General features: G+C 49.7%; 1 protein-coding gene across 2 annotated transcripts in view; it reads left to right on the plus strand.

Annotated features, from left to right (window-relative positions):
• The first annotated feature begins 11,898 nt into the window (after window positions 1-11,898).
• The window catches only part of FHL1 (four and a half LIM domains 1), a 29,101-nt gene continuing 13,699 nt past the window's right edge, over window positions 11,899-27,300 (plus strand). Inside the window, exon 1 of one of the 2 annotated variants that reach the window (XM_067005381.1) lies at window positions 11,899-12,055. The gene's annotated coding sequence lies outside the window, so the exon portion shown is untranslated. The remainder of the gene's footprint in view (window positions 12,056-27,300) is intronic. The other variant, XM_048080375.2, reaches the window with a different exon arrangement.

The raw sequence follows: 27,300 nt of genomic DNA on the forward strand, positions 1-27,300 counted from the left end.
CTTCCCACCACCCAGCTCCAGTCCTCACCTGCAGAAAGGAGGAAATGCCCCATTGCAACACCACCAGCTCTTCCACCGAGCCCTCTCGCTGAAGCCAGCTGTGAGCTGGCATTCACAAAGGACGTGCTTGGCTTAGCGATGGCCTCGCTGCTGCCTTTGCACTTGGTCGGGCCGGCTGGGGAGGGCTCTCAGCTGGGCATCTGTGGCTGGACACTGGCACCCGAAAGGCTGGAGGTGGCCTCGTGCTCAGACTCCACCTTGCTTGACCCTTTAAAGCCAGATGCTTGGGTTTTGTTTGTTCGTTTTCATTTTGGTTAAGCTTTTGGAAGCTGCAGTTTAAGGCTGGTGGTCTCCAGCTTGCTGCAGGATCAGCTGTGGCCCTCCAGAGCCGGGGTGCAGCCTTTCTGGAGCTGCTGCCAAGTGTCCGAGCTGCTTCAAGCTCCACATGCAACACCCAGCCTGCAAGACTAACGGGCTCTGGGCTTTGCGGGGTGACTGCCCCCTGCACCCAGTCTGCGGCTGTGATGGCTGTTTGCAGTGGTGCAAGCCTTTTCTTTCGGCTTGAATAGAGAATAACTGGAAGACGAGGCAAGGCGAGGGGGGTGAAGAAACGGTGTCCTTGCTGACAGTCGCAACGAAACCTGCCAGGCGCTGAGAGAGCCCAGAGGCAGCGCAGTGTTTGTGTACTCCGTGTCCCGTGCAAGCGTAGCAACATCTCCTGGCACTGCCCGGCGTGAGCACCCTGTGTTCCCCTGCTCGCTGGGGCGATGGGGCACTTCATGCCTGGACCAGCCCCAAAACAAGCGAGGCAAAGCCTTGGTGGGTTGGCTGCTTCGGAGTGAGATATCGTGGGGAGAGGGGAGAGCCCAAAGCTGGGGAAAGCAGAGGTCGAGCCTGTCACTCCTCGGTGTTGCAGGACAGCACCAGAGGCGTGCAAAGGTCTGCTCTCAGAACAGATTTGGGAACCAGGGGCTCTGGAGCATGTTACTGTGGGGTCATGCAGACCTTATGCAGGCCATCTCGGTGCTTTTGCTTAATCCAGCCATTACAGTCCACGATGGGCACTCAGAGGCGGCGTGGGGGGTTACAAGATCCCCTAAAGGCTGCAGGAGACACTGTAAGGTTCAGGGCTCCAAGGTAGCAGAGCTTCAAACTTGTTGTCAAATATTTAGACATTATATATATACAAAAGGATTTGATCTTTCTTAATTGGCCTTTTGTAGGAAATTCCACCATCTGTCCTCGTGAGGGGTGCCAGCGATGCTCTGGCCCCAGGAGTCCTTATATGGCTGCAATCTCCTAACCCGGCGCGTTTCGCAGAATAGTGTGGTCACAGCTACTTCTAAGGACACGTGTGAGCATCGCTCCCCTTCCCGTATGCATAAGCTCCCAGGAATGCAGACAAAGATAAAAAAGTGTGTAAATTAAAGCCATCAGCTGTATGCAGCGTGTCAGCTCCCCTCCCAGCAGCGGCAAGGTTAGTTGTTCCAGCCTGCCCACACGGGCTGTGCTGAGCTGGCAAGGCACCGCGGTGCAAAGGATGCTTTGTGAATAGGAAAATACCAACCCACGGTGCATCAGAGCATTTTGTACTCATCTCAGGCTGAAACAGCAGCAGGAATACTTCCCTTGCCCTTCCTCCTCCTGCAGGCACAAGCTAAGCTATGGCCAAGAGCTGCAGGTACCCAGCAGCTACTCCTGAGCAGTTTTTGTCCATGAGGGACTTCTGTACCCTGAATTCGGCCTGATCTTTCTGCCAAGGACACCTCCCCCCTCCTCCTCCCTCCATGGCCTGGTGCCCATGGTCCGTGACAAGCTCCTGATCTGCTCATTCTCCAAATGCAGCAAGAGAAGCTATTGCCACCTCGCTGCCAGGGTGTCTGTCTCCCACCTCCTCGCTGTGTCCTCATTCTCTGCAGCACCTTGAAGTAGCTCCGCTGCTCACTGTGATGGATGGCTAAATCTGCTCTTCTGTGATACAGCTAGCTCCTAATTCTCCCAGAGGTACAAGAGGAAGGGGAGCAACAGATGCAGTGTTGCTGACTTCTCCCTTTTTCCCAGGCAGTTAATATTAATCACTGGTGCTTCAGGATGCATTGTGTGAATTCTCCTAGCCTCTGAAGGTTTTGAGATCTGTAATAAGAGAGAATTGGAAATGCCTCTTTCTCAATGACAGAATTAACACAATCTTCTTCCCTTCTCCAGATACTCCACCGCATTTTTTAGATTTGGAATAAACATAAAGCTATTTAGCTAAGGTATGTCTGGTTGTGTGGTCTAAGGTCACTATTTGCATTGCTGTCCATTTTTCAAGGTACAAAACCAAGGCAATAGCTGGAGACTGGATTCCTCTGACAGAGCAGGCGTGACTACCTGGTGAAGTGAGTGATATAACCCTGCAAAAGCACAAGATATGTCCGGGTCATGTTTTCCACCCTGGGATTTCAGAGCTGTGTCTGCTGCTTACATGAGAATGCCCAAATTGTTACAAAAGGCAAGTGAATTTCCCCTGTGACTTCATTTCTGCTTTGCATGGGCTGGTTCACCAGCTGGAGCTTTGTTGCAGAGATATTTGCTGTCGATAAAATGCCTTAGCTTTGGGCCAGATGCCTTAAAGGGCTCAGTGCTATTGTCCCGCTAGAGAGATGCCAGCGCCGTTTGGCACAGTTGCATGCCTAAACTCAGCTCCCAGCAGCGACTTGTTGCTTCAGCTGGAATCAGCCTGCGCTCCGATGACAGAGCTGATAATAGACTGATGGCACTCGTGACAAGGGTGTAGGGGCTGAGTAAAATATTCCCTGGAAAAAAACGATCATCCCAGAGATTTCAGAGTGAGCGCCAAGCCTCAGCAGTGCTCGCGAGGCTGAATTGCGTCGCCCCAAGGAGGAGAGGACAGCCGGGGTCAGGCAGCTGTGCCCAGAGGGCACTGGAGCAGCCGTGCTAGCAGCAGCACACAGCAGGCTGGGCTGCAAGGATCGGCTGATCTGGGGAGGAGCGGGGCAAATCTAGTGCTGTAGAGATGCTGAGACTGGAAGACGATGCATTGGCACCCTCAGGCTAGGAAGAGGAGCGTGAGGAGCATCTGCAGCTTTCTGGGGCATGGATCTGACCCGGGACATCGAGGCGGTGGGGATTATGGTCCGTCTGGAAGTCCTGGACCACAACAAGTGGGACAGTTAATACCTGGCCTTCTCTGTCTGGCCGTGCTCCTGATGCAGCAGAATGAGTAGAGCCAAGGCGCGGAGTGTAAATATTTATACCCCAGTTACCAGGTTTCGTGTTTGGCTGGTCCCTCTTGGCTCCTACCGCTCCATGTTTGTGGCTCTGAGTTGCCAGGGACACTCATAGGCTTGCTCAAAGGGCAGAAACCTCTCTGAAGGAGCCAGGGGCATTGCTGCAGCACTTCTCCGAGGCAGCAGTGCCTAGGGCACGGGCCGGCTCCAGCTGCGGTGCCACAGCACGGCATCACCCCCTGCACCCACCAGGCACCAGCTCCCGCGTCCTAGCCAGAAGCCCTGGGAAGGGGGCAGGAGGCAACGCTGAGTCCCTAAAAGTCAGCCTAGCAGTATTTTTCACTGACCGGCTCTGATGTGCATGAGGGAGGTGGGAAGTGAATACACAGCACCCAGTGGCCTTCTCCTCTTGGGGTCAGGAGGGCAAGGACACCTCAGTAAGACGTCTCTAGCGACACTCCGTTGGAGCACATCCCTTCAGGACCATAGCCTCCCCCCGGGCCCTACTGTGAGCGTGGGGATGCTGCGCAGCAATGCTTTTGGTACCACTACGAGGTCAACGTGTGCGTCAGCCTCCAGCCTGCGCAGACGGGCTCCGCCACCCTGCGCTGCAGCGTGCTGCTCATTTGTCAAAATCTAAACAGCCTCGGCATACCTCTCACGTTCTTCCCCAGATCTGAAGTCTCTACTGCCAAATATTTTTCCCTGCTGTTGTTTCAGTTCCTTCATCTGTTCCCAACCCTCACTGGAGCTGCCGAGGGAAAAAAAACTCACAATCTGTTTTTACTGAAGGTATTTATTTCAGTATGGAAGTGGCAGAAAGACAGTTTCTCTATATCCATGCATATATCTGAGATCTTTCTCTTGGGTCTTTTTCAGCTTTGACTGCAACCCATCTTTAAATCACTTTTCTTCAGCAGAGTTCAGCTAAAAAGGGAGCTTCCTCATTTTCACATAAAAGCTGATTCCCAGAAAACTTGGTTTAAACCATAGAAAACACACCCATGCTCCCTTTGTGCAGCTGAACTAAATCAGCTGAAAATCTGTTCTGAAAAGGAAGGAAAGCAAAAGTCCAGCACAGACAAATCTCCTTCACAGACTGGTATCATGTCTAAAATCTTTTGGTAGAGAAAGCTGCCTGACAGCTATTTACTGCAGCTCTTTCAGCACAGAACTCAGGAAATTGCATTCATAATTTCCTTAGTGCCAAACAGTCTGTAATTTTCCCATGACTATTTCTTTTTTTTTTGTTGTTGTTTGTGATACAAAGCCTTTGAAAAGCACTCACAGATTTTCTTTTTGCCTAACTATGAAGCCAACATGAAGCAGGCAGTTTAAGGGGATACTGTTACCTTGTTTGACATAGGGAATAACCCTCCTCCCCCAACCTTATTAGAGACTAAACCTTCTATAAATAGCCTTATAATTTTAATAAAAGCTTTTTCACGAAAGGAGAGATTGAATTGAGAGAGAAGGTAAGAATACTCATACGGCCAGTACTGTTGGGCACCAGCAACAAGCAGAACAGGCAGAAAGGTGTGACCTGGCTTCTTTTATTACCATCAGCCAAGGGCTGTGTAGTAAACATGATTCCCAGAACCCTTATGTACGAGAAAAGGACTTGACTCTGGTTTGGCTAGAAGTCTCTTCAGCTGGAGACTTGTGTCAGCTCCAGCCCCTGGGCTGATCCCATCCCTGTCCTGGGACAAGCAGCCTTGTTCCCCACTTTGCACCGCGATGTGGCACAATCTCCATGTGGTGAGCTTAGGTTGGTACCTGGGAACACACCAAATTCAAGCTTCTCCAGCACTTCAGATGCCTTTCTCTTACTAAATAAGACTTTCACTGGCATTAACTGTGAGTCATATAAAATTGTGAAGAGCCAGCAGAGCACGTACTAAGACTCGACAGCTCAGGGCTTTCATTCAGACACCCATGAAGACATTGACAGTGGAGGGGACTGGCGTGTGACTCTCACGTCCTGTCCCACATCTGAGCAGAGCGGTCTGGAAGAGGCCGTGGCAGCGGAGGAGGTTTGTGTGAGCCCCTTGCAGTGCTGCTGCTGTCTCCAGCTCTGCTTTGTGAACCTCTTTCTTTTCCATGGGCACTGGCTTTTACAGCTGATATCTCGACCTCTCCCTGCTGCTTCCTCTCTCTTTCTACCTATCAGTCGTGTTTGCAAAGGCTGCATTTTAAACAGAAGCCAAGCAGTTCGTTCTTTGATGCAGCCCTCCCTAGAGAAAAAAAAAAAAAAAGTCCTGTTATGCCCTTTTGTACAAGCAGGAACCCAAGTGAGAGCAGGTGAACCCCTCCAGCCTGGGCATGCAGACAGGGTGAAGGCAGCCACAACCCAGGAATGTGAGGGACTGCAGGCGCTGAGCACAACTACTCCTTTCTGGGTTACGTCTACACGGCAGCCTCAGAGCCAGGCAGGTAGCGCCTGAGGGACAGATGTTACATGACTCAGCCAAAGTCAAGCAAGACATTTGTAGCAGGATGAGAAATTCAATTTTGGTTCCCTGAGCTGTAGGCTAACTCTCTAAGTTTCAGCCCATGCTGTGCCTATCATTTCTCATGTTCCTTTCAATGATCTAATCCAGTTGTGTGTGTTTTTTCATGGTCCTCAGCTTTCTAATTGATTTGATTTTAGCTGCAGATTCAAGTAAAATTAAATTTGTCATGCTTTGAAAAACTCCTTTGCCATTAAAACACTTATTTTACTTATGTTAGCCTGTGGGCACCTTGATTTTTTTAATTATTATTTTTTTTTCCTGAGACTAAAATCTAAAGCTAAAATTAATAAAGGAGCCTAATTTTGATCTGATGTCTGGGAGCTATTTTTCAAATCTGGAACATGAAACTTGTGGTGAGCCTGACACCAAGGAAAAAGAACACTGTTAGGGTAATTACGTATAGTAAGATAAAAATAAGCATGTTTTTGGTGGTGATAACGGATACCTTCACAAATCCCCTTGGTATGTTAAAAGTAAAACCTAATATTATATTGCCATCAGTTTACCTCGTTGCTATTAGTATCCTTTGTTTGATAAATCTCTCTGGATATGTATCCACCCAGAACTGATAATAGATAAAGACTAAGAAGAACCAAACCTTGTCTCAAATTTTATCTGGTTTGCTTATGCAAATACTCAAATATTTGATGGATTTCAGTTATTGTTAAAGGGTTGGCCAAGGTGTTTGCTGGAAGGGCCAAAGTCTGGAAACACTTAAACAAATTGTGACCCAGCAGCTGTTGAAGTCAATGGAAACTTACTTGACTTCAGTGGATGGTGGCCGAAAAATTTTAGTCATAGCAGTAGTTCTGCATGAGCAAAGTTATTTGTTTGCCCAGACTATTCCCCATGCTGTAGTCTGTGGGCTCTGCAAGGCAGTTAGACAAGGTTTATACAAACCTTAAGACCAAAAGAGGCTTGTACATGGGGAGGACAAGGCAGAAGTGTGGGCTCGCAGGGCTAGCATATCCCACGGGTGTATGCCCAGCTGGAGCATGGCTCCGTACAGGGTACCCTGTGGCTTCCGCATCCAGCAGCAGAGGAAACGAAACAACACAAGGACCGTGTGTGCGAATGTGGCTGGAAATGCTGAGCTTCAAATAACCGTGCAGCAGAAAACCTCAAGCCCTACCCTTGGCAGAAAACCTCGTGTTTGAACAGCCCCCTGCAGGCTGCAGATAAATGCCTGCCAGTGCTGCCAACATTCTTTGAAAACTTATATTGTTGCTGGAAAGAGAGGTGGAAACCTTCCTTTGTGTTGCCTTTTCAAAATGTACCCACAGAGCCAACAGATGCGTCCATTTTGCAGGGCCCTGGTGCATCATCCTTTATAAATGGGAGTCACCTTCATAATTTTCCATGGACAGGAGGAGCTGTTTGTACTGGGAGAAGCATTTTGGCCTCTGCCAAAGGATAACAGGCAGGCTGACACAGCCGCTCCTCTTAACCTGATAGCTGAGCCCTCCCCGCAGTTGCTTTTTAAAGGTGGGAACGATCTCTAGCTTGATACTCTCTCAAAGTGCAGGTTCTGGTGTCACTCAGGAAAATCTGAGTAGCGGTGATGCCTTGAATAACGCAGTCACTGTAATTACTCAAAGGCATATTTGCTATTGGTCTTTCAGCAGGTGATTTTCCAGTTCCTGAAAATCTCTTTTGATCTGTTGATCCGGGTTTGCTGATGGCATTATAGGGCTATGCTACAGATATATTTTGACATTAAATGGTGGAAAGATGAGTAGGTTAGCAGCAATCAACCCGCCTTTTTAGTGTCTTACTGTCTGCCCCCTAAACTGAGGAGAATTTCCTACTTCATCTTTACTGGTTTGCACAGCCATAGATGGAGAACCATCCATAGATACCCCTCAGCAGCAATTTAATCCCTCTCTTTTACATATGCATGTGTGTAGGGTCCAAACTACATTGACAGGAAGAATTACATTGTAAGCAAAGACTGGTTTTACTGCAGAAGCCTTATTCTGTCAGTGGTGCTCTCTGTTTTGCAGTTTTATTTACCACCTGATATTGGAGACAAAGAAGCTGAGCAAAATCTAAGCAAATCCCGCTTGGACCTGGATGGGTTTGCTGTCTTTAGTGCATTGCTCTAGCACCTTTTCCAGCTAGCAAGGTCATACCAATACTTCAGGAATTTTTTTCTTTGAACACGTGCATGCACACTGCCCTTCACTGGGCTCCACAACAGTGAGGTGGAAATGATGGGGCACCCATCTCCTACTGAGGTTCACTGGTTGAGCTGGCCATTGCTCTTCAGGCTTTGCTTTCTGCTCCTTATTTCAGAGAGCTGACTGATGCCTGGGTTTTGCAGAGGTGCACCTGGCCCGGAGCCACGGTTTGCTCCTCGGCTGAGGCAGCCCAGCCACTCCAGCGCATTAAACTCTGTGGAAAAAGGGTTTACATCACCGATGTTTTAACCACACCGTTATAAAACCCCCAAAGCCCCACCCTTCCTTACTCCCCAAGAGGAATGACTCTGAAATAGTTCAGCTTTTCCATTACTTCGCCTGCCTGGAGACGTTTTGCTAACGGCCTGCACGGTAATTAGTGCGTTGCAGGTGAGGCCCAGCTGCCTGCAGGGTGGGGGCTCAGCTTGGCCACGAGCTGTCCCCTGAGCAGCAAAATGGTGGGGCAGTGCAGGGCAGGGAGACTGCTGCATCTACTTCCCTCTTTCTTTTTTTTTCCCCTTTCTCTCCTCTCTTTTTGTATCCCTTGAAACACCTCCCGGAAGGTTTCCTGTGCTCATGCTCTGGCAGGAGGTGGTGGTGGTGGTTGCACAACTGAAGCCCCCAAATGGCTGCCTCCTTCAGGCTGCAATTTGGGAGAAGAAAAGGGCCCCTCCAGGTGGTTTTGTAGGAAGGAGAAATGCTGCTTGTGAGAAAGGGGGTTTGCCCGCAGAGAGCTAATGGAGGGAACTGGTAATTACCCCCACATGGAGTGGGGCAGCTGTGGGACGGGCTGTGACGTGAAGGAAGAGCTGAGGCAGCTGGTATGGCTGAGGCACGGGTCAGGTCCCCTCATGTCCTGCATGCCAGGAGAAGAGACCAGTGTGTGTGGAGAGGCTACCCGTGTTGGCCTGGAGAGCTGCTGTGGCTCTGCATGGCTGTGGTGTCCCACAGAGGACGGGTGAGTGCGGCGGCCCTGTTCCCTCACACCGGATGGTTGTAACTGCTGTCAGCCTTGGTCTGGGAGCGCTGTGTGGGGCATGTCCCCCCCAGCACGGTGTGTGGAAACCAGGAGGACAGCCGAGCCCCGCCAAGTGGCACGCGAACCTCCTTCTGCATGGATGCACCCCAAAATGGCTTCCTTCTGAAGAGCATTGACTTAAAAAAATGGGCCTGATGGTGCAGAAGACTTCTCCTCTGTGGATGCAGAGCGACTGAATTAAAACAGACTGGAGGTCTCAAAAATGGTGAAATATTCGATGCCGTCTTCCTTGCAGTGTGGACAAGATCTCCTGCCCTCAGGTAGGATCTGTGTTTTTGTGGGGGGTACTGTCCTGCTCCGTGAGGTTTCTTGCAGGGAGCTCCGCTATGAAGCGGCTTCCTTGCCCAACTGTACGAGCTCCGCTATTTCCAAATAAAGTTTCCCAGCAGTTAGCTTTTGGGTGAGTAATTCAACCGACCTAGTTTTAAGTGCTTCTGCCCATAGTTCATTTTGTTTGGATAGCCAGTCAAGGGTACATTAGAATCCTCTTTTCTTTTTTTAAAAAAAAAAAAGAAAAAAGTTTTACTGTGTTTGCCAAAAATCAGTGTGTGCAATATCTGGGTATATTCCTTAGCAAGCAATGGTGATAGCATGGGGTTGACTCAGAGTTGTCTCAGCCCTGTGAAATGAGTTGTGTCATTCTTGCAGTTTATTCTTGTTTAATACAGCACTTTGGCAGAGACCTTTATAGTGCCATGTTGTATCTGTAATACAACAATGCCTGAGTGCCTTTTCTTTGACTTAAGTTGCATACTGTATTTACTTGCTAAATCACTTTTTTTTTTTTTTCCAAACAGAATTAAGTTGCTGTTTTGATATGCGTGAGGTTAAGAGTGCTTAAATTTTTCTGTGTCAGGTATATCGGTCATTTTAAGTCTGCAGATTTAAGGTCTGGTACTGCAAACACTCACTTGCTGTCAGGAGCAGCAATACTGAAGGTGGGGCAGAGCAGTTCTCTGTGCCACGCGCCTTCATGGCCCTTTATTCTGCCGCTTCTTTGGATGTGATGTTGTGCCTATGAGGCTGGCCGAGAAAGCCAATGGGGTCTGGAGCAAGCAGTGTGTGCAGGACCAGGCTTTGAGATGAAGCCTGAGGAGAGCAATGAGTTGCTCAAATAACACTTTGCTCTGCTGTAATCATGGGGGGGACTTGTAATAGTGACATGGAACACATTAAATAGATTTTATTGTTTAGCTGCTATGCCATTAGGCTGATAGACATTGTACCTTAGAGCTGTTTTTGATGGTGGCTGGTGTTTGGGATTTGATGGTGAAATCTCCGGTTTGCATTGTTTGTAGACGGCATCTAATGTTTCAAATAGGAGGTGGAGGGTCCTGGTGGCAGCCAGCTGCTGTTCCCTGCACTTGTTGCACTGCTGGAGGGCTGCAGGTACCTGCCAGCGGGCTTGCTTGCTTGTCAGAGTGATTGTGCTCCTCCAAGATGCATCTGCAAAGATGCAGGGTCAGTCCCCGAATACCCCTGTGGTGGCAGGGGTAATGACCCATCCACCTCTGGTCAGGAGGCTTTTGCTAAGTTCCTGTTGAGAGAGCCACTAGGGCAAACCTCTTTCTGATGGTAACTAAGTTTTTATGTGGATTGGGAGAGCTGCTGGGAGGAAAAAAAAAAGGGGGGGGGGGGGGGGCAAGTTTAGATTCTAGGCAGCTTTTAGATTTCCTACGAGTATTTAGAATTCTGTGAAAATGGATCAGTTCAGTCTATAATGCTAAATAATATGGGTATTTCATATCTGTATTCTATGTATGCCTGAAATTTTTCTTGGCGAGTGGTGACAGTCTGAGCCTTGAACTTCAGGACAGCCCAGCTTTCTTGTAGCTGCAAGGAACGTTGTTAATGTGGGTGATGGGAATGTTGGAAGAATGTGGTACTCACCTGTTTGCATGGAAAAACAGACAGAAATGCAAATGCTTCTGAAAAGGGTGTGTTTACTCCCATGCAGTGTTTGTTTCTTTTTACTAAACAAGCAGAAATCCCTTGGCCCACGTATCGTGATCTGCTTTCCAAGGATAGCAGTGGTATACCCAGCGTACTCACCCTGCCTCTCCTGTCTTTACTCAGAAGCTCTGTGGTTCTCTAAGGCACCACAAAAACCTGTTTGTAATGCAGGAGCTCCAACCCAAGCACCTCCTGTGGAAAATAAACTTGCTGGGCTATGTATCCAATAGAAGGAGCATGGAAGAAAGCGGGACAAAGTTGGAAGATATATGAGCAGAAAACAAATGGGATAAGGGGATGGGGGAAAACCAGAAGTGAATGTTGTCAGATTTGCCTGGTGTGCAGTGCAAACAGGCAGATTTATTTAAATGTAAGAATGATTTGCCACCTGATAGTGCTTTTTCTATATTTGCTTTGAAGAAAATATTCATCTTTTGGTATCACATAAACTGTGTTCTCTTCAGCCGGGTTCCTTCCCTGCCTGCAGGCTGCTGACTTGAAACATCCCTCCTGTTTGTTTTCTGTCCTGGAAAACTCTGTCTATGAACCTGACGGTGGCACACGTCATGGCAGAGCTGCCAGGAAATGTTTCAGCTTTGGAAGAGGGTAGCTTGGGCAGGATGGGAGACCGATGACATTCTCCCCCTGACTCCCCAGACGAAGTTTTAGTGCTGTGTTCCCCATGTGTGAAATGCTCTGGGGGGCACCCTGGGGGTAGCGGTGCTTTGCCCAGCCTGCTGAACCCCATGGGTCCCAGCAACGACTGTGGGGGAGCGGGAGAGCAGCCATGCCAGCAAAGTGCCGTTGCTGGTTGGGTTTTCCCCCCAAAGGGCTGGTGCAGAGGCCCTGGGAGGAGCAGGCTGTTTCCCCCCCCCCCCTCCCCTCCAGCTGCTCCCCAGGCAGGACCGGTGCTATTGGCTGGATTAATTTTTTGCAACGCGCCTCCCTGCTATAAGTGTGTAACCAGCGGCTGTCCGGCCAGGGGCTGGAGGCACAGCCCTGGACAGAGGCGCTCCCACGTCCTGCCCGCTGCCGCAGCACCGCGCACAGCTGTGCCGAGAGCTGTGCTCCATCCCTTCCTGCTCCTGCTCCGGGCAGCAGCCACCTCGCAGCAGCTCCCAGGCTCTCCGGCAGCCAGTAAGCACATGCCTCCGTCTCGCCCTTCTCGAGCATCGTCTTGGCGAGCAGCTCGGGGAGACTTTCGGCATCCCGCGCTTCGCGGGTCTTCGGATTTCAGGGCTCGTGCTGGGTCTCCTCTGCCTTGTGGCTGCTCGCCTGGGGAACTGGCCGGGGAAGGGTTTGTGAGAGCAGGGCTGGGGGAAACGGGAAGTCCGTGAGTATGCAACATACTTCTGAAACACGCTTCTCGGCAAACAACTTTTTCATGGATCAGCGAGTTAACCTCAGAGACCGCCTCTGTTTTAGGGGGTGTCTCGGGTGTGGGATTTATCCGAATTCTTGCTTCTGATTTCTCTCGCATCCTTTCTGTGATGCGTGCCTTCCCTCCTGGAAGGTGATGGCTTTGAAAGTACAGGCAGCCACTGGGGTATAAATATAGCTTTTTCTCTTTGCTTCCCAGCCGAGTGGGCGTTTCGGGAGTGTTTGCAGTGGTACAGAGCTGTGTGTGAGCTGTCAGCAGCCTGTTTTCCTAGGCGGGGGATCAGATGTGCCTGTTGGAAGTTTTTAATGACAGCTGAGGAGGAAATAACTGAACTAGTGGCTGTTTTGTCAGCTCCTCAGGTGATGTGATGTTCTTGGAAAGCAGGGAATGATACCCACCGAACTGTGGGAGCTTGCTGGCTCTAGCAGAATTGGGGAAGGTGGAAATGCAAGCTTTCAGCTAATAATTACCACATCTTCCTCCTTCTGTATTACGGAGTATTGGACGGTTGTGGATTTTCTAACAAGCCACACTTGCAGCTGTCCCCATGTGAATGCAAACACCTTTAACTTTACGCAAATACTGCACCCTTGTATCTATCTGTATTTGTGGAGTTACTTGTATGAGTGAAACTATTCACCTGTGGATTTGCAAGATGGGTGTTTCTGTCATTAATCTTTTCTTTATCAACTGTTCAAAAGATAAGTTAATGCATGTGACTCTGGTTCAGTTCACCTTGTGTAAGCAGGAGCTTGTCTGTGGTCTGGAAATGGATGTAGCTGCTTTTTAAATCACTGTACTCTAGCACATGAAAGGGAAAAATGATTAAAACAATCCAGCTACTGATTAGTTTCTTACCTTGTTTTGAGAGGAAAAGTTTTTTTTTTTTTTAACTTTCAGAAAGGAAACTCATTAAATTCTTAAGCTATGATGTACAAAGTAAATAGCTGATCAAGCAACCAAATATGGCTTTAAAATTTAAACTTTCTTTTTTAATGATAAAAGCACCCACCTACTTCATTTCAGTGACAACACCCTCTTTTTAATTTTTTTTTTTATTTCCCCCACTAGTACAGCATTCTTGAATACAAACTAGTTCTTAATTTCCTGGTAAAGAATGCAGTATATAAAAATGCATTTTTGACTAATACCTGACAGAAAAATGGGGGTGTTTCAGAGCTAGCACCACATGAGCTCAGCACAACAGAAATTTAACTGTTCCGATTTTGTACTGGAGCTCTAAGGAACCAGTTCAGGGCTGGGTTTTATAGCTGCTTTCTGAGTTGCCCTGCTCTTGGGGAATTTTGGCTGAGAGAGGTCTGTAGGATTGGTCTCTTGAAGCGTTTCTAACAGGAGAAGTTATTCCCCGCTGTGAATGATGGCTTGCTTCCACGTATGCTGGTATAATTCTCTGCCTGGATGTAAATAAAGGCAGCTGTTCAAAAGGAGGCATCGTTTATGGTACTCCAACACTTGAATGTAAACACTCTTCAGCCCGTCTTGGCTGGCCTTTATTTCGGAAACAGCCTCTCCATCGAAGTGCACCATGGATGGAAAATCTGGACATACGGCACGAAGCAGCTCCTGGGAGTTCTGTCGGGTCCCTGCCCTCGAATGAGGGAATGATGCTGTAGGATGCACTTTATTTCTCATCTGGCCCATATCCCCTAAATGTAACTTACAGTCATACTTATAACTTATAATATTGATGTGACATAACATAATATTGATGTGAGCCAGGAATAATATTGCCCCATCAGCAGTAGCCTATGTGAATGATGCCCTTTTGAGCTTACCCCCCTTCTGGGGGGCACGCTGGGGAATTTAGGTAGCAAAGCTGAGGTTTCAGGTGCAGTTCTGTAACTTTGGTTAGGCAGCATAACTTTTGCTTGAAAAGGTAATAGAAATAATGTGTATATAAGGAACCTTCCCAGACCTGACCTGTGAGTTTGCTATGAAAAACACATTGTCAGCTTAAGTCAAGATGCTTCAGCTAGATTCACTGTGATTTCTTTTTTTTTTTTTTTTTTTTTCCATTTCTTTATTATGGAAGACTCAGGGATAATAACAAAACAAAAGTGTCTGAGATCAGTCATTTTATGTCTGATTTTGGCAAAGCAAGTGTGGGAGGAAGAAAGAGACCTCATGTTTCATTTAGATATCCTGATTTGGAGAGGAATTTTAACCAGATGGCTCTTGAGACACTAGAACTCCAAAGGATTAAATGCTATTTAGATAAATGCCTGTTTCCACCTCTGCAACGCAGCTTTAGAAGGGCTGCGCTATATATTCTGGCTTGAGTGCTGTAATCCCCGTGCTCTGGCAAAACCCTGTCTGCAGCATTCGGCAGCGTGTACGAGCCAGGGCACTGGGGCTGCCCTTGGGTTCAGACACAGGGTGCAGCCCGCTGCGTTTCAGCTCCCCGACGTGCTTTGACTGGGATCCTTGTAGACGGGCAGCACAGAGCCAGCTCTGGGACATCACCCCGGCGTGTGCGGTGGCAAGAGTGCTGCCAGGCAAATTCCTGCTGTTGGAGCAAGACATAGCAGTGTCGTCTGGGGGACGGATGATGGGCGGATGCTCTTGTGCTTCTCCCTCTGAGGAACCGGCTTGTCCCTCGTGGCAAATAGGGCTCACATCCGATGGGAGGAGAGGGTTAAAATGACGTTTAGGACTTAGGAGCTGTTCAAAATCCGGGCAAGGATTGTACTGTAGCCGTGCTGGAGTGGGATAAAAAGGGTCCTGTGGAAGTAATCTTTTTTTTTTTTTTTAAAAAAAAAAAAGGCCAAATTAAAGAGTGTCCTGGAAAAGGCTGGACAGCCATGACAGGGTTCCCGACAGCAAGGGAGCTGCAGCCCAGGGTGGAAGTGGTGGTATTTTGCTGTGCGCCTGACTGGAAACTTTAAGGCAAAGTTACAATTTTGGTTTGGATGGCATTACAGAGCTGCATTATTTTTGCAAATAGGAAATTCAAAACCTCTTGACCTCAGATTGCTTGGAGAGAACGGTGTTTTCAGAAGATCCACTCATTCCACGGATGTGCCTGTTCTTTTTTGTTTCTTGAGCAGAGCCTAGAGACTGGTGTAACTTGGGATCTCTCTCTCCTGTGTAGTGGAAAAGAACTGGAGATGGAAACCTCTGCTTTCACCTGCCCAGCAGAGCTGGCTGCTTGACACGAGTGGGCAGTGAGCAGCCAGTACCTGCGAGGGATTAAAAGTGGGGCATGGCTACATTTGTGATCTGCTGGGATCAAGTGCAGAGCACAAATTGTCCCCCTGACCTCAAAGGAAGAACAGGAAAAAAACTATTCCTGCTGGGAATAAGCAGTGCAGGGTGGCTCTTTGCCTTCCTGGTTTTTGGTGGCTTTCTACTCCTGGAAAGGGGAAACCAGACTGGAGTGGAAAAGAATAAAATCTGCCTAACAGGAGCTGCGTGACAGGTGTATCTCGAGGTGTAATAACTTAGAATAAAATCTTCCAGAGTCCATTTACTTCTTATTTTACTGTAGCGCAACAGTTCAACAAGTTCTGACATCTGTACATCTGTGGTGTAGACAAGAGGAAGAACAGGATAAATAGCTGAAAAATGCTTTTCCTTCAGGAAAATCCTTCCACTTGTCTTCAAGACATCAGAGACCCTGATGCTTTGAGACAGGGGAGCTTCAACTCACATGATGGCTAGTTCCAGTGGTGTCCTGACATGTAGGGTTTAAGAGACCACTGTTAACAAGAACTTGCATGTGCTGGATGTGCCAAGAGATTCTTTTTTTTGGAGACACACTTGGCACAGGGGTGGATGATCCACCTAGTTTGCTTTTGACTCTTGCAAGCTGCCTTTAGTGACAAAGTGGCTGCACCAGCATGTGAGTGTTCCTGTATCGCAGCAGCGTCTAAGCAGAAGAGGACTTCAGAGCTTCTGGCAGAGCAAGAATTGGTCGCCATTGTTTTGTTTGGCCAAAGACAGCAAAGAAAAAAACCAAACAAAACACCAACACTCAGTTCTCCAGAACATTGTATTATGGACCAGTGTGCTGGATGTGCCTTTATTCCCTTGCTAAGAAAAATAAGTGGTCAGTACTAAACCCACAGCTGGCTGCTAGTTGGCTTTTGTCCCAGCCCTTCCGCAGTGCCTTCAGTGGGGAATATTCAGTCTTCATGTGCTTCCAGTGGTACCTGGCTGAGTACCCCTTAGAGTTACTATGAAACCACACAAAATATAGCTTCCCTATTGCTAATACCAAGGTGGGGTGGGAGAAAATCATGTACTTTCTTCTGAAGAAATGCCTCAAGTAATGGGAATCATTCTGAGTTGGCTGGCTACTTGCAAGGCATTTGCAATTTGTTTAGCTTGGGACTGGCTTCTCCTGGCAGTTGTTACCACCAGCTGCCTTTCTTATCTCTCTTTTCTATAATAAACACTGGAGCAAAGGCTTGGAATTAGTCACTTCTGAGGCACTGCCCGCTTGCCTTTCCAGCTTCTGTCTTCTCTTCTCATTTTTGGACTTTTGAGTCTTTTTCACTCTGTGCTCTGCCCCCTTGCTTTGCCCTTTCTCTTATTGGCATAGCAGAGAGCTTTTTTTAAACATCCCACAGATGTGCCGTTCCCAGGACTACCTGCATCCTGAGGGATGGGCTACCCTGGGACAGCTGTGCGCAGTCACGCTGCTGCTGGCCACTACGAGAATTTTTCTAGCACGATTTACCTGATCCAGTGGACCGGTTGTTCAGATTAACGACCTGCCGAGGCAGTGTTAGGATCCTGTTAGCATCCTGTGGGCCAGGCACTGCATCCTGCTCTTCTGTACAGCATTTGCTGCAGGGCTGTCGGTGGTTTGAGGGAATGCAAATGCAGACAGCGCCTCCAGAAGCAGCGGGCTGTGTGGTCCTAATTTAGTCCTGATGCAGAAATACAAGTAATTCCTACTGATTGATTTCCTCTTTAAAATTCCCTGGTGATCTCTAAGCATTGTCTTGACCTGGTCTTGCTTCTGACAGTACCATTGGAGAGCCAGTAGTGAGCAGTCGAGGGTGCAAGAATCCCTCTCTCTCTCTGTTCTCATCTAACTTTAAAAATACACAGAGCTATATATTTCACTCAGCACATGCAAATACTGTTTCCTGTCTACCCCTGTTCTGCTGACTGAAAGCCAGTCACGCTTCCACCCTGGAACAGCCTGCCAGGTAAATGCCACTTGATGTATAACGAATTTCGGTGCCGCCTCTGGAGATGGCACGGCTGGCGGTATCAGAGCAGGACCAGGAGGCAGCCCACGCTTGCCCCGTGGAGGCACAGAGGTGCTCGGCAGGGACTGAAGTCTCTCTTTTTTTAATCCTGATTCTCTTTCGTTTAACGCATGAACATGCCATCTGCTGAAATCTTCCCTTTTATACCGTCATCACCTTAGCGGTTTTCAACTAAAAGTGGAAGCTCTGGACCTGCCTGTGTGGCAGGATGGGCTGCTTGCAGCAGGTCTCCTGCGGGAAGGGGACACAACCTGCCGGCTTTCGTCAGCGAAGACAGGGCTGGGGCCCCAGCCACCAGTTGTGTGTCTGCAGGACCTCTGAACGTTTTGGATTGCCGGATTGAGATCATCAGGATAGAGTTTTTCTTTCTTGCAAAAACACATTCAGCAAAAACAAAACAAAAGCCTCTGTTAAATGTACATGGCAATTTGGGCAACTTCTGAGCTGTATCTTGGCTCAGGTCTAGGTGTGACAGAAAAACGGGAACTGCTGATTCCTTTCAAGCACTCTGTGGGCAAACACAGCGGAGTTAGTCCCGTTTCCCTGGCTTCTCTGTGCCCTTTGTGCTGCTGCCTGTGATGATGAATGGGGGAAAATTCCTGTCCAAGAGCATAAACAGGCAGCGACTCCTATAACTGGCTCGTGTCCTCACGGCTCTGACTTGTGAAATGAAGCTGATGATAGGTGGTGTTAGTGGATATACCAGTGTCAGATACCTGTTTTGGGAAGGATTCTGTGATTTCTGGGTGAGGAGGATTGTGAGCAGCCTCTCCTTGGCTGCTTTGCTCTGCTGGAGGCGGCCAACACCTGCCCGGTGTCTGGGGTGGCAGGAGGCTGCTGTGTGGCAACATCCGCACCGTGTGTGAGCTCAGGCCGTGCCGCACACCTGCTTTTTACAGTTCCACGTCTCTGGGACCAGCCCACGGTTGCCTTTCCCTCTGACCCCCCCGTGCTAGCGCGGCCCATCCCCATAGCAATGGCTGTAAATACCGTCCTACGCGCCCTCCGGCACCAGGCTACGTCGCTGCTGTAGTGTGGTGAAACTCTGCGTACTTCGCTAGACGCTGAAACAAACAACCAATAAATCCACTATAAACCAATGAGTAATTTGTTTTGGTTACCAGGGAGATGGCCAAGTGCAAATTCAACCTGAAATAGCGATGAGCTCATCCCCTGAGCAATGCTGGTGCCTGAGCTGGAGCAGCCGGATGGAGAGGGAGCCAGCGCCAGGAACGCTGTCTGCTCTGCCGACATTTGGACGCTCCGCGAGCTGCTTTGCCAGAAGGCTTTTGCCTTGCAAATGAGCTCGTGCAGGGGACAGTGCGTGGGGCCGTTGCTGAGCCAAGGACCCTCACAATTCCTGGAAATGCTGCTGTTCCCGGTGGGACCACGGGTCAGAGAGCCCCAGGGGTTTAGTGACCGCTTCCTCTGCTCTCTCCCCTATCTTGGAAACCGCTCCCTGTGCAAGGATTGTGGGGTGAACTGTGATGCCTGGCTTGTAGATAAGGGCTGGTTTTAAGCATCTGAAGTTACATGGGTGAATCTGACCCGTGGAGCCTCTCCCCTGCTGCTGCTCCAGGTGCTGGAACAAGGGCTCAGAAAAACCTGACCCCCCTGCTGCAATGTACCCCGGCAGGAGCTCGTACATTTGGCCATTATTGCGCCCACCAGTTTACACAACCAGAACAGTACCAAGACCAGCACTTGCTGTTTGAGGGGCTGATGTTGGTGACGGCACCTGGCACCTTTCTGCGTCTGCCCATCCCTGCAGTGCTCCCCAAGCACCCACTCTCCCCTTTCCTTTCTGGTGGCACCCACGGAGCAGCACCCCGTGCTCCTGCTCATGCTCTCCTCTTTCCTTTGGGGATGAACCACAAAAGGGAAGTAGGGCTAGGGGTTAGGGGTGGAGGTCTTGATGGAGCAGCGCATAAGCCCGAGGCCCATTGATGGAGTTCACCAAACCCTTTAAGACACAGTGACTGAAAGCAGATACCAATTATCAACAGCAGCAATTATCAGCAGACAAAAGCTGAGCCCCTGAAACATAATCCACAAACATACTCACATGATACAAACCCTCAATCTTTTTTTGGATTAACCGCATGGCTTATCCAAATGTATTCTAGAGCAAGGGACAAAGGTTGTGTCTATAAACAGCACATTGGTTTCAGCAGAGGTATTTTTATGTTCTGGAAGTCTTTTATTATAATTTTACAAGCGCTGAGTGACAGGTCTCTGTGTTCTTGCAAATCCCTTCCAGGCCTGTGGGTGGATTTCTTCTAGCTGCTCTCTGGGGCCATGCGGAAAATGCTTTGGTGACACAACCAAGTCCCTCAGCATCACGGGCAGCTCCGTGTCACAGCTGCCAGCATGTTCAGTGATCGGCTCTAGGGAAGGGTTTCATGAGACCCTAACAGTTGGGTTGGGTGGCATTTGAAGAAGGTGATTTTTAAGGTGAGGAGATATAACCAAGTGAGATTCGGGTGAGAGAAGCATGAGTTCACCCGCGTGCATCTGCCTTTTATAGCTGAGGCAGAGCTGGGAGCACTCTCGGAGGAGTGCCTGTGCCACCCAAGCGGCTGGCTTGGAGCCTGCGTTACCCCGCTGTATGGCAGAGCCCTGTGCCCTGGCTGCCACGTCCCCCGTGCTGCCCGTAACTGGGCTGGCAGGCAGCTAACGGGCTGCTCCGTGGCATTTTGTCTTTTGCTTTCAGTAGCCCTTTGGAGATGAGGCACTGCTTGTGTAGTGTGCATGTGAGTTATTCGACGCAGGGTTTGATATTCTCTGTCTCCTCTCTTCTGTGCTGTGGAGCAGTAGGTGTTGGGTTTTGGGGGGGGGACAGGCATCCCTGCAGGTCTGCGACGTCTCTCCTGGCTGTGTCCTCCTCCAGCAGCCTGTCCTTACCCCACTGTTTCACCTCCTGGTACCAAGGCATGTTTGCTTTCTTGGCTGTCTCTGCGCAGCTGAAACCACTGCCATACTTTTCAGATCCTGGGCTTGGCCAGGACCGAGTCTAACCTGGCTCAACACTGGTATAAAGCAGGCGAGCCTTGCTACTGGGCTGGCTCTAGCACAGCTGAGAAGAGAGTTTGGCCTAACAAATGTAATTTAGCAAGGTGACAGTAGAGTCCCACACTCAGTAGAGTCCCTCGTAATTACTGGAGAAGTTGCTGAGGATTTGGAAACCTCTCCCTTTCCCCATGGCTCTGCCCTGTTCCCAGGGGAGTGCAGGCGCTTGTGGGCTCTCATGTAATGCAGCTGCACAAGCTCATTTTAAGAGAAAGCAAGCCACTGCTTCACATCTGCTTTAGCTTTTTGACAGTTTTCTCTGGCACTTGTGTGCAATTAACACCGCTTTTTTGTCTTATGGAGCCGATCCTGTGGTAGTTTGATTTGGACAGTAGTTTGACAGCCAGCAGCAATCGTACTGAGAAGGGTTGTTTCCCTTTGCAGGCTGTGTTACTCGTTGTCCCTCAATTTATTGTCTCACTGCTACTTGAAAAAGAAAACAAAATCATTTTTTTGGGCCTGGATCCAGCCACAGAGCAGAGGATGGCTTAATGAAACACATAAGTGGTTGTACCAACTCCAGTTGGTTTATTTCTGTGTATAAATTTAAGCACACTTCTAAGTATCTTATTTTTCTTATTCCAGGGTTTCTGTATGATAAATGTAACAGCCTGTAGGCTTTGCCCATCGCTCCAAGAGTGAGCACTGATAGTAACGCTGTAGCGTGCTTTGCTGCTGTGAGACCTGCGGTGGGAAGGCGGGAGAGGAGTCCCAGTCCCTGGCCTGTCCCCGCGGAGGTGAGGGACGAAGGCAATTGCTGCTTCAGCAAATGTGGAGCAAACTCAGTTTAGCAGCATAAATAACCTCGCCTCCCCGTAACTGCTTTGGGCTGGTCTGTCTCTGCTAGGTCTTGTCAAGTCTTAGTTTACTGATCTTAACATTTCCAAAGACACCAAAGCGACTGTGGTTTTGCTAGGTTCCCCGAGAACTGGAGCAAGAGGGTGTCGGGGGGAGGCGAATTGCTCGCTCCCTGCCAGCCCCCCGAACAGCCTCCATCGAGGCGCTCAGCTGCGATGCTGCAAACCAGAGCTGGGCTGAGGGCTGGGCTGGATCCCCCTGGTTTTCAGATTCAGAAACTGAATCCTAACTCTGATGAAAACTTTAGATATTTGTTCCTTTTTTTTTTTTTTTTTTTAATTTGAGTGAGTGTTTTCCAACCAACCCCGTGGAGAACGCTCTTCGGTGTAGTCCTTGCCCAGCTCTGATCTGACATGATTTCCAGGGAGACCTGGGATCCTGATAGCTTTATGAAAAATGAGAATTATGTGCTTGTAGCACACAGGCACTTTGAAAAAATTATTCCTGACTCCAGAGAAATGGCTCATACATTTTAATGCCGCTATTAGAAATTGAATTGACAACACTTATTCTCAGTGGAAATTGCTATGCAGCTTAGGGGAAAAATATGCAGAAAGCACTGGTGGAGACTTCAGAGAGCTCTTGTCACCCTGAGCTGTGTGTGCTTTTGGTGCAGTTTTTCTGCTGAACAAAAAGAGCAAGGTTTGATGTTTGTATGCCAGAGGAAGGGAAGGCAGAAATGTGTGGGCCAGCAGCACAGGGGTGGCAGCAGCGAGGGTTAAAGCATTAAAACAGCTTTGAGACTGAAGAGCAAAGTGTGCTCAGATCTCACACAGTGATGGGGAACCATGGGCTGCTCTGGGCTTGCGTGTCCCTGAGTGTTGTGGCAATATTGCGCACAGAGGTTTTGTTGCCTTAATAAGTAAGTACAAAGAGATGGAGCCGGGTGAGTGCTGCCTTAAAGTGGCGTGAGAGTGAAGAGCTGTTGAGGTGCTGAGGAGGTGGGTGAAAGATGCTCCTCTTGGGGAGATGGCCTCTGAGGAGGACTTTGTCTGGCTGCTGTGCATCAAGGCTCTGCCATTGCTGAGCGAGGAGCACCTCACTCCTGAGTCTGGAGGAGGAAAAGGGACACGGCTGGCAAAATACTCATTTATCAGGGCTTCAGGCTCTTCTTGAAGTCTGGATGATTTCTCTGATTTTGCCTGAGTCTTTGTATTTGGGAGTCAGTTTGGGAAGGAGCAGCCGAGGCAAGTTCAGTAGAAGCAGAGCGAGTGGTCTCCTAGTCCGGCAAGGTCTCTGACTTCCCTGAAAGAGGAGATGGGCAAAGAGCCTGGCTGAGCAGGGTGGTGTGCAGCTGTTAAATGAGCAGGGCTTTAATGAGAGACTTGAAATGCTGATTTGCAGAGTATTAGCATGAACAGTGGCTGAAAGGAACTCTGGCCGCAAACTATGCCTGGGGAAAGGGGAAAGTTAAATGACATTTGTTTCAGCAGAGGAAATGTGTGACAAGGCAGGACCAGAGCAAGGCGTCTCAGGAGGTTGCACCACAGCTCCATCTTACAAGCGTGTGGGTGCTTGTGGGCCTCCTCGTGCTCCTCAAATGAGTGTCCTTTCCTTGGCTCGTCCTGGAGCACATCTCCAGGCTGCCCTGGAGCACGTCCCTTGGCACTTCGGGCGAATGCCGATGTGGTGTGATGCAAAAAAAGCAGTTGTGAATTTGGAGTCACTCCAAGGTGAAGGGTTGTCACTTCTGCCCTTGTTGTTGGTGCAACGTGGCTCAGCCTTTTTTTATTGGTATCAAGCTGCAAGGAAGCGGACCCCTTCCTCCATTTTAAAACACCCTTCTCGGGACTTGGAAATGTAATCAAACCCTCCCAAAGCAGAGAATTACTGAGAATAACTTCTGTGACTAATCCAACCCCATAGGCCTCACCGGAGGGGACTTTGCAGCTTTGTTTTTCCTTGTAAAGAATGCACAGCATATGTCCTGACAATTAGTCAGAGTGCCCAAAAATACCCCGTCAGCCCTGCAAGCTGATCTCCTTTGGCTCTTGGATCTGAGACGGACACAGGGTTATGCACTGTGGGGCTTTGGGAAATGTTATTTTTAAAAATGACCACGTAACAAGGGTGATTTGGTCCTTTCAGCCACCAGCGCCGTCTAACAACAGAAAGCGTAGATAGCCAAACGCTAATCTTGCTGGAGGCGACTGTCCCGTGCCCGAGGTAATGGGCTGGTTGTTCTGCTAAACCCATACGCCAGGGCTGGCTCTGCCAGCTCTAAATCAGCGCTCAGGACATGGCCTTGGTGCCTGTGCCAAGTTCGGGCAGTGCTTTGATGGTGTGCTGGATGCCAGGGAGTCTTCCCAGCCGGCATGCCAATGCCTGGAAGGGCACGTCCTTCTCATCGAAGTGGTGGCCTACCTTCCACCATAGCCATGCAGCGTGCTTCTGCCTAGCCCTATTCCGAGAAGCGTCTGCTTTACCCATCTCTGACCACCTCAGCTGAAGTTTTGTGTCCTCGGTGTCTCCCCCGTGCTAAACCCCCGGAAGGTCTTTTGCCAGGATGGTGGTCCACCCGCAAATAGCTCCTTCTTCTTCTCACCTGAAAATAAAACAGTAGAAGTGGGGTTTGGGCTCAGCACGCTGTGTGTTCCCTGCCTTTGGAGGAAGGGCACAGGCGTAGCCTGCAGTGCCCACCTCGTCCTTCTGGCCGCCAGGTCCCGTTGAACGGACGCAGCGGGGTGGCAGGGCTGCTGGAGGCCCGTGTGGTGGACGCCGGAGAGCTGCTGGCTTGGGTAGCTGCTAATTTCTGATTTGTAACGGGTAGATTTCCAGTGAGGGTGAATGACCCAGCTTTCAGGCAGCGGTGCACATAGCTGAACTTCCTTCTGTGCTCTCCACAGTGAGCTGTTTAACTTCACCGGGGGACAGCATCGCTCAGCCAGCTGCCGTGCCTATGAGAAGTAATTGAAAGCAATTAGGAGTGCAGAGAGCATAACGGAGGTTGTGAAATACCGTTTCAGCGGTGGCTCGGTAACTACTTGGTGAAGGCCCAACACGAGCACTTATTGCATGGGTATGGTAAGATTATATTGCTGTGAGTGCTCATCAGACTTCGTCTCTCCTGGAAAAGACTGCCATGCTGCCTGGCCGGCATCAGCACGGTGTTTATTTGGCAGGGCTTTCAGCCTAACTTTCAGAAGTTAGGCTTTCGGTTGTGAAGCCAGCCCCAAAGCCATGGGGGAAAGCTGTGACTTGCGAACCTTTGCCATGTCTTTGACCCCACCAGTCATTCCTCCTGCATGTGACTGCGTCTAAACTTGAACAAAGACGTCTGCAGTCAGCCAGGACTGCCCTAACAGAGCTCTGCTGTCCAAAGCACGAAGCTTTGAAGTGATTGCTGGGGGAATGACGGTTGTGGTGCAGCTTGCTTGGCCTCGGGGAGGGCTTCCCCAGGGATCACGTGGAATCCATCTGGTGGGAGCGCTGGAGGTAACCGAGGGGCATCGCACCCGTCACTGTTGAAGCAGCAGCACTGCTTAGCTGGAGGTCTGGAGCCAAAGCTCCGGGCACTGCGGTGAGCAGAAGCCCTGGAGCTCTTCATGGAGCTTTGAACGCAGGGGCCTGGCCAGTGTGGGTGAGAGTGTGGCTTTGAGATGCTCAGCTGGGGACTTCTTCCACTGCTCCTGATGCAGGCCGGAGGAGGACAGGAGCTGAACAAAACCTTGCGCCTACAAAGCAGCTCTTGATTTATACACATGCCCTCCTCAAGCCTTGGTGTCACTCGGCTTTCAGCAGCCACCGGAGGTCTGCCATGTCAGCAACAGCTGACAGGAACAAGTGCCAGTCGGGAGCGTGTGTAGAGGGGAGCTGCAGAGCAGATGGCAGCAGGGAAATAAATTTGGAGCTGCCATGGGAATAGTCCTGGAAACAGTCCAGACTGTGGATGGAGGCAGATGGGAACAACCGAGTTTACGTGTCTTCCCAATTTTGCTATTTTTCAGATCCCTTTATTTCCAGCTCCATTATCTCTGGGCCATTCTTTTCTGTCTGTTACTGTCTTTTCTTATCCGTCTGTCTTTTCTCCTCTTTCTTTCTTTTTTGTTTTGTTTTTTGGACTCACATTATATCTCAGTTTGTGGAGGGCTACCCAACCCTTCTTATAAATTTATTCCCAATTCCTCTGCCCCACATTTCCGTAGCTGATCCTAAAAGCTTCCCTTGGCACTGACAGGCTCAGCACGCGGATCTGGCCGTTCAGCATGGAAGGAAGGAAAACAGCTGGGGTGCCCTTGCCACGTGCTGCCCGTTTCCTTTTCCACCTTCCCTGTGGAAAGTGGGATCCCATGGAGGATGGGCTGAGCTGGCTCCCTGAGAGCAGGGGGCTTGCCTGATGGCTGGTATGTCTGTCCTCTGTCACTGCAGTGATGTCTTTGCTGGCTTTGCTCTCGATGTTGGTGCATCCTTGTGATGTCTTGTGTTCACGCGAGTCCACCTGCAAGATGCATCAGGGGTGCGGAGCGCCATCCTTGTGTGCAAAGCAGGGGAACTGTGCCAGGTTTGAGTCTTCTGAAGCATTTATGCGATACTTTAAAGAGAAATTGTCTGGTGTATAACCAAGATGGCTTTTTCCACTGCTTGAAAGAGTTAGGTGGAAACTCTGCATTTCGGTCCAGGTCTTAGTGTGGGTTGGACACAGGGTGCCTGGCTAGAAGGGGGCAGCAAGGGCCACCCCCTGGCAGCCCTCTCGCAGTGGGGCTCCCTGCCTGTAGTCCTCCCCGTGCAAACACCGCTCCGCAGTCCTCTCACCAGCACGGGACCAGTGCTGGGAGCAGGAAGCACGCGGGATACTGAGTGCTTGGAGAGCTGGGTCAGCCCTCGGTGTCAGTCCTGGACCCTAACGCTGCTGGTGTTTCTGTGTCATTAGAGGGGAAAAAAAAAAAGTGGTGGTGCAGGGAGCTGTTCGTAGAGCTGTTCATAAAATTTGTTTAGTTTCTGCCTCAGCAGAGCCAAGGGAAATTTCAGGTCTGCAGTAGGCTGGGCAGAAGGAGTGCTCCCTGCTGTGGGAGAATGCACACTGCATGCAAGCTACGGGTGGATTTGAAGAAAAAGCAAAACAAACAAAAAAAAACCCACCAGAATCTGCAGTTACTTGAAACGAAGGAAACGTTTGTGCAAATGGTGGGAGCAAACCTGGATGAGGAGTGCTAAGCCCCGTGCTGCCTGACGCAGCCCTGCCTGGTGGGGCCGTGCAGGTCCCGTGCTATCGCAACAGCCCCGACAGCCCGCGGGACGGAAAGGCTGGGGGGCATCCTGCAGCCCCGGCTTTTGTGGGGAGCCCACTGAATCGTGGCTGTGCTTTTCTGTGCGGGTTTGCTGTGCGTAGCTAAGCAGAGCGTATGGAAGCAGAAAGTAAAGTGTTAATCCTAAGAGGTGGACAGGTGCCCCTCTCCTGCTCGTATTTACTGCTGCCTGCTTCTTTCTTTGATGATGGTGACTAATAGTTCATCAATGCCTGGGTTATACTGTCTCTATTTAGGACTTGCAGCCTGTTGAGTGACAGTAGGATGTGTGGGCAAGCTGAGACGCCCAGACCTTTTCTGGCAGGATTGTTAGGGCAAGAAAATACTCTGGAAACCACAATGTGAATCATTTGTCTATCCGAGCGGATGACACTATGCGCCAGCCATGCTGCTCTGCAGTCGGACCTGCATGGTGGAGTGACTGTGTCCGGACCAGCTCCCTGTGGGGCTGAAAACCTACGGGACAGATGAGGTTTCATGATAAGGACCTGAAAACCTAAGCCTGTGTGTCCTGTTGTGCGCTTGCTGATGCGTTTGCAGCACGCTTTCCTCTCTGCTCAGCTCTGGCAGAGCGCGGTGGCACGG

The sequence above is a fragment of the Anser cygnoides genome, chromosome 13 (assembly GCF_040182565.1).
Source record: "Anser cygnoides isolate HZ-2024a breed goose chromosome 13, Taihu_goose_T2T_genome, whole genome shotgun sequence".
Taxonomy (NCBI): domain Eukaryota; kingdom Metazoa; phylum Chordata; class Aves; order Anseriformes; family Anatidae; genus Anser; species Anser cygnoides.